Source organism: Oryzias latipes, chromosome 7, assembly GCF_053564925.1.
Source record: "Oryzias latipes strain Hd-rR chromosome 7, Olatipes_Hd-rR_3.1".
In the NCBI taxonomy this organism is placed as follows: Eukaryota; Metazoa; Chordata; class Actinopteri; order Beloniformes; family Adrianichthyidae; genus Oryzias; species Oryzias latipes.
In genome coordinates, this window is record NC_136243.1 from 10,389,251 (window position 1) to 10,397,148 (window position 7,898).

The window sequence follows — 7,898 nt, forward strand, 5'->3', positions numbered from 1 at the left end:
TTTTCTGGTCTTCAGTCTTGACTCGAACATCAATTTTGTGGCTTTTTTTTTTGTTTTGTTTTTTAATATAAGCCTGTACTAAGAGAAAAATGTTACCAAACCAGGCTGCAGAAGAAAATCTAAAAAAAACAGTCGATGTCGTGTCTGATTGCATGAGCTTCTGAAACTGATGACAGAAAGAAATTGTTTTTTTTTTTTTTGTTTTCTCAGTGCCTGAAAAGGAGCTCATTGTGCAAAACAGAATACTACACAGAAATCCTGATCAAAGACTTCAGCAACTAAAATGTTTCACTACAGTACTGGGAGACAAATCTTCTTCATGCATCTTGGTGTAATTTTATTTTCCCCTCTTAACTTTAAATGAAATGCATACCCTTGCGAGGTAACCTAAAATTCAACATTTATCTTTGATTAAAATGGATATACTTAATTATTACAGGTTTTGCAGTCTGTCTGGCTTGTCTGGTTGATTCTGGAAGCTTTATAAGAGCTGCCTAAGCTACACCTCCATCTCCATGGTGTGGTTGCCAGCCCATCAGCCCTGTTACTCTCCAATTTGCAATTTCCATTTATTCAATTAGTTTGATTTGGTTTTAAATCTGACCTGTTCTTTGTTCAGCAGACCTTTAACACAAGAGCTTTAGGCCCAGGGGGCTTTCGACTGCCATTACTCTTCAACCATTACGGGAATCTTCGCAATTCCAGCGGATTCTGAAGCACAGAAAAACAGACCTGCGCTGACATGCAACACTATATAGCAGGGAAGTACTTATGTAGTCAATGTGATTCAGCTGACTGTCGTGGAAAAGAAGTGGCTTTCAGGGTTATGCAATGTGAAGTGTTGCGTAACAATGCTTTACATGCGTAAAGTGTTGCATATCACAGCAAATCCGATACCTAAAGCTACTTTTCTCTGCATAAGAACAATCCAATTTACGTTGATTTTGTGTAAAAGGTGTTAGGTGTCATCAGCAACATTTACAGTGTTCAACGATTTAAGACTCTTCCAAGAAAACTGTTTTTGGTGTTTTTAACACATTCTTGTGGCATTTTTCAGATGGAGGACAGACATAAAGAAATATAGGCTTAAATTGCATTCTGAGCTGTTATCTGGCTCATAATTGTACGGCTAGCTGCAACATCACTCGAAATTCTTTTGCACCGGTAAGGTTTTAGGTTAGGTTGTGAGGGGCTGTAAGCCAGTAGGAGAGAGCTTAGAGAGAGAGAGCTGGTTTTAAATTTGTTCTACAGATCTTTAACACCAGAGCTTCAGCTCCAGTGTTTAAATTCTTTCGACCACCGTAGCTCTTCTATCATTTACGAAAATTAATGTAGATGGACCAGAGGTGGGCAGGTTTGCTCTGCGCCAACAGTCCCACCAACAAGTCAGAGGCAAAATTCTGATGAACTACTGCTGCTCTACCAAAACTATGTCCTAGAAAATGATACACATTTTTTGATTTGTCTGAAAATGGTATAATCGTAATTAAAACACAACTGGGAACCCTTAAAGATGATCAGAGTGGAGCTTTAGAGTAAATCAGAGCTACAGAAAATAAATTGTTTTCTGCATCTTGAGTGAGTAACCCTACATATCAATAGGGATCTTTGCCTCCTCAGAGTATTTGATAAAAGAGACTGGTTGTGTTTTCAGATAAACATAGACACCAGGGTTTGTGGTTAGGCTGAACTGCTATTATCTACAAGACCTTTGAGTTTCCTCCTGAGACCAGCCTTGAGCACATTTGATGTCAACCAAAATCTTCTTCAAAGGATTGTCCTTATTTCAGCTGACTCATCAGACAGTTAATCCTCTTTGATTTGCTCAAAAACTGCCTGCTTCATGTAATTTGAAGTTATAAAGAGCAAAAAGTTAGAATTCCTGAAAAAGCTGCTGTTTGGTCATGCAGTGAGGGAAAATCCTCAAATCTTTAATTTTTTAATGTTTGTGAATGGTAAATTGAGTAAATTAAACAGTAATGACTTCTGTTGATTATATTTGGGCATCGATCTGTCATCTTCGAGTGAGATTCTGTTCCTGCAGGACTTTATGCTGGACTTCTGTCTAACGTGGCAGTGTCCTCAGGGTTTTTTCAATAATGTTGCGTATTATTTTAGTTTTAACTGCCATGAAGTTTGTTGTCATGTGACGCCTTACATGCAGAGACTTGCTTATTTGATGGTGGAAACTTTAAAAAATTCCCATCTCCCTTTTTCCAGGATTGTGGAATAGTCCTGAAAAACTTTCACTTTCAAATCTTAGGTTTAAAAATATCTGTTTTTTGTTTGTTCTTTGGTTCTGTTCAATTCAAACCTGCAAAGTTCATGGACAACCACTGGTGCCCATACTCAGGATGAGCACAGCAAGTTCCTCTTTTTATCTTGTGTATGATAGCTGAAAACTTATTTAAGTTTAATTCAATTTGATTAATTTTCTTACTGACTAAAATACTGATTGCATTTGTTTGTCTATTGTTTTTATATGTTTTGGGTTGTTTTTTCTACTTTAAATGACCTCCTGCAAACATTTTGCTTCAGTAAAAAACTTCAGTGCAGGCTTTTCCAAATGGTGACAAAGATAAATCTACTGTTTTCCCCATCAACCACTTCTCTTTTCAAGCTCCTTTTATACCTCATTCAATTCAATTCAATTCAATTTTATTTGTATAGCCCAAAATCACAACAACAGTCATCTGGATGGGCTTCGAAGTAAAACATGAACTCAAAAGGATCATGAATACAAAGAGTTCAATAGGAAAATACTAAAATGAACTAACAAACTGACTAAACTATACTGGCATCCCTGCCCTTAGACCCCCCTTTGCGGTGAGGAAAAACTCCTAAAAAAAACGGATTCCGGAAAAAACGAAGAAACCTCAGGGGTGCCCACATGAAGGAGGGATCCTCCCCCAGGACGGACAGGCGATTTACCAGAACTCTTAGAGAAGAATTAACTTATCTAAATCTACAACTACATATATAAAAGTCCAGCAGACGAGCTTCATCCAGCTGTGGTTAGGGGGACAGTCAAAGGCGCGAGTCGAGCCGGAGACAGGAACCACAGCCAGGTGTAGGAGCAGGAGCAAAGGCGAGGTAGATGGTCAGGAACTGGAGCACGGATGAGCTAACTGGAGTCTGGAAGCACTCCCACTCCCCAGGAGGGGATAGGAAAAGAGGGACAATACATGAATCGCACTGCATCAAACAGAGGCATGGAGAACTAAATGATGAATAATGATCAAGAATAGAGAAGAGAGGAAGGGTAGAAGTAGAAGAGAAAAGAGGACAGAACCCCGGAGCACCATAGTTACCCCAGCTTCAACTTCTAGCAGCCTTTTAAAACAAATAGTTATTATTAAGTTTAATTTAAACAAATTAACATTAAGTTAAATAATCTCTGAATACTAGCTAGTCTGACAATAAGCCTGTCCAAAGAGGAATGTTTTCAGTCTAACTTTGAATCTAGAAACTGAATCGGCCTCTCTTAAATTAGCTGGGAGCTTATTCCATAAAACAGGGGCTTGGTGGCTAAACGCTCTACCTCCAACCGTACTTTTACTAATTCTAGGAACCACAAGCAGTCCTGCATTTTGCGAGCGAAGTGTTCTTATTGGATGGTAAGGGACAATGAGGTCCTTAATATAGGACGAGGCCATTCCATGTAAGGCCTTATAGGTTAACAGGTGGATCTTGAACTTGATTCTAGAATCAACTGGGAGCCAATGGAGCGAAACCAACACAGGAGTGATGTGATCTCTTCTGCTAGTTCCAGCTAACAATCTAGCTGCTGCGTTCTGAACAAGCTGGAGACTTCTTAAGGAACTCTTAGAACACGCTGCTAACAAGGAGTTACAGTAATCCAGCTTCGACGTAACAAATGCATGGATGAGTTTTTCAGCATCACTCTTAGAAAGTATATTTCTGATCTTAGCAATATTCCGCACGTGAAAAAAGGCAGTTCTACACGCCTGAGATATGTGAGCCTTAAATGATAAGTCCTGGTCAAATAAAACCCCAAGGTTTCTAACTGTGGAATTAGGGGCTATACTTATGCCATCCAGGGAGACTATCTGAGCAGACAGAGCATCTCTGAGGTTTTTAGGACCAAGTATAATGACCTCAGTTTTTTCTGGGTTCAAGAGGAGGTAATTAATTGTCATCCAGGTCTTGATGTCACTGATGCAGGCGTTCAGTTTCTCTATATCGTCATTCTGGTCAGGCTTCATGGATAAATACAACTGCGTATCGTCAGCATAACAATGAAAATTAATGCTGTGTTTCCTGATTATGTTTCCTAGGGGTAACATATAAAGCGTAAACAGGATCGGTCCCAAGACTGAGCCCTGTGGGACTCCATAGTTGACTCGAGTGCACTGAGAGGAATGGCCATTTACATTAATGAACTGATACCTATCGGACAGATAGGATTTAAACCACTGGAGAGCAGATCCTCTGATCCCTATGTCCTGCTCTAATCTATGGAGTAAAATACTGTGGTCGATAGTGTCAAAGGCTGCACTGAGGTCTTACAGGACCAGAATAGAAAGTAGTCCCTTTTCTGAGGCCAATAACAAGTCATTAGAGACTCTAACTAGTGCAGTTTCCGTATAGTGGTGGGGTCTAAACCCCGATTGAAAGTCTTCAAAGTGGCTGTTGTCCTGTAGGTGGCAGTAAAGCTGCTTAACTACAACTCTTTCTAGGATTTTAGAAATAAAGGGCAGGTTTGATATCGGTCTATAGTTGGCCAAGATGCTAGGATCCAAACTGGGCTTTTTCAGAAGAGGTTTGACAACTGAATATTTAAAAGACTGTGGCACGTAACCCGTTTCCAGAGAGGTATTTATCATTGTTAATATGGGATCATTAATTAGGGGAAAAGTTTCTTTAAAAAGTCTAGTGGGAATTGGATCTAAGCGACACGTTGAGGATTTGGAGGACGTAATAATTGATGTTATTTCCGCTTGATCCACAATAGTGAAGCAGTCTAATGTTACAGAGGTTTCTATGGATGCCTCCATTTCTACCGCTTCAGCCTGTTCTGGGCTGATAGTAGGAATAACTTGATTTAACTTATGTCTAATATTTGAGATTTTACTATCAAAAATTGTAAGAAAATCATCAGAGCTGAGAGAAACAGGAACATGTGGTTCTACTGAGCTCTGACTGCGAGTTAATTTAGCAATAGTGCTAAAAAGAAATCTTGGATTGTTTCCATTCTCTGATATTAAGGTTGAATAGTACTGGCTTCTAGCTCTACGCAGAGCTTTTTTATAATTTAATATGCTATGTTTGTCACGGTGCCTCCGTCAGCTGCCTCCTCCTCCCTGCTCTCTGATTGGAACCAGCTGCCCTTCATCACTTCATCATCCTGCAGACCTTCTTAAGGGGATCCACACCAGTATCCAGCGCCAGTCCGTTATACTCACTCTGGTGCTTACGTCTGGCCTCTAGTCAAAGTAACTTTGCTCTAGAAAATCCAAGCCGTGTACTCACCCTTTGTCTCATGCCTTCAGGTCATCTCCCCACTGGACACGCTGGTTCCTCGCCCCGTTCCTGTTTCACCGTCCTTGGTGTCTCCACTCATGCCAAGCGGTTCTCGCCGTCCTCATCGCTGACTGTCTGCGCTGTCCTCAGCGTTCCACCTCGACGCAGACTGTCTACGCCGACCTCGGCGCTCCCCATCGTCCAAACTGCTTACACTGTCCTCGGAGCTCCAACTTGCTCCCAGCCGTTCTCTGGATCCACGACCTTCACCCCTTTTCTGATTAAACCTCCTGACTATACCTCGGCTCCTGAGTTTCTTCCGGGTTCCAGCATCTGGGTCTCCCTAGTAGTCCGACCATGACAGAACGGACTGGCCCACACCCAGACCCAGCTGACCCGGAAGGACTTCGCTTGGCGGTCGCGCAGCAAGGTATAGCCCTGGGACACCAAGCCGAAACCCTTCACCAGATGGCCTCCGCTCAACAGGACCTTTTTCGTCGTTTGGACGGCATCTCTCAAGCCTTGGTGGACTTAACCGGTCAACAATCTGCTAACGCCACAGCCAGCTCCTCGGTCCCCGTCACCGGAAGTCCGGGCCCCGCTACCATTAGCTTAACAAACAAAAACATCCGGCTTCATCCCGAGCCTTTCCAGGGTGACGTAGAGGCCTGCGGGGGCTTCCTTCTACAATGCCAATTGATTTTCCAGCAGGCTCCACGTCACTATCACGCAGACCACAGCAAGATCGCCCTAATGGTGAACTCTCTCCGGGGCAAAGTGCTCCAATGGGCGCAGGCTTACCTGACGGCGAATCCCATATATCAAGTTCCTTTCGAGCGCTTCTTAGGGGAATTCCGGTTGGTCTTCGATCAGCCCCGCAAGGAAGAAGAAGCGACCCGCCGACTGCTAGCCCTTAAACAACGCCACAGATCCGTGAGTGACCATCTTATTGATTTCCGGATTCTAGCGGTTGAGGCAGGTTGGCCGGATATTGCCCTGAAAGGGGTGTTTTACCAATCGCTCAAAGACTCTATTAAAGACCACTTATGTTCTCAGCCAGAGGCTAGTTCCTTTGAAGCGCTCGTCGCTGCTGCTTTACGATCAGACGTTCGCCTCCGGGAACGCCAGGTAGAGCGCTCCCGTCATGATAAGAAGACCACTATTAATTTTCACCCTCCGCCCACTGCTGCTGATTTTGCCCACGCCATTCCTCATATATCTGTTGGACATTCCTCCGAAGAACCGATGCAGATCGGACATTCAAAGCTCACCCCTGAAGAGCGGGAGAGGCGAAGAAACGAGGGGGTTTGTTTTTATTGTGGTCAGGCCGGACACCTCGTTCATCAGTGTAAGCTACGTTTAAACACCAGGACCCCCCGCTAGACGACAGGCCGCGGGTGGGTCCATCATCTCTCACCACTGAGAAACGCTTTCTGTATATCCCTGTCAAGCTATGTTTTTTGTCTAAGACCCTCGAATGCAAAGCCCTCATTGACTCTGGTGCAGAGCAAAGTTTTATTGATAACCTCTTGGTTTCTGAACTCAACCTTCCCACAGAACTTTTGGAACTTCCTGTCAAGGCGGCTGGTTTAGGGGGTCAGCTCCTCACTCATATCACCCATCGCACAAAGCCGGTCCAGCTCATCACTTCTGGTAATCATCATGAACTCATACAATTTTACGTCACTAAATCCCCCCAATCTCCCATCATCCTAGGGTTCCCCTGGCTCCGTGCTCACAACCCACAGTTCGATTGGGTCAATCTCCACATCACCAACTGGAGTAACACCTGCATGGCCAACTGTCTCCGCTCTGCCATCCCCTCAGTACCACCTTGCCACGATCCTGATCCCGAGGTCATCGATCTATCGAAGGTACCCCTCTGCTATCATGACCTGGGAACCGTTTTTAGTAAAATCAAGGCTGGGTCATTACCTCCTCACAGGCCTTACGACTGTTCTATTGAACTATTAAAAGGCGCCACTTTACCTAAAGGGAGGTTGTTTAATTTATCCGGTCCTGAGAAACTGTCCATGGAGAAGTATATTCCGGAAGCCCTCTCTTCTGGTCACATCCGTCCCTCCTCTTCCCCGGTCGGTGCAGGGTTCTTCTTCGTTCAGAAGAAAGGCAAAACATTACGACCATGCATCGACTTCCGCGAGCTTAATCAAATCACCGTTAAAAACAAGTATTCTCTTCCGCTCATTAACTCCGCTCTAGACTCTGTCCAAGAAGCTCGGGTCTTTTCGAAACTTGATCTCCGGAATGCGTATCACTTGGTTCGCATGAGGGAGGGGGACGAGTGGAAAACGGCTTTTAACACTCCGCTCGGTCATTTTGAGTATTTGGTGATGCCTTTTGGGCTCACCAACGCCCCAGCCGTTTTTCAAAACCTCGTGAATGATGTGCTTCGA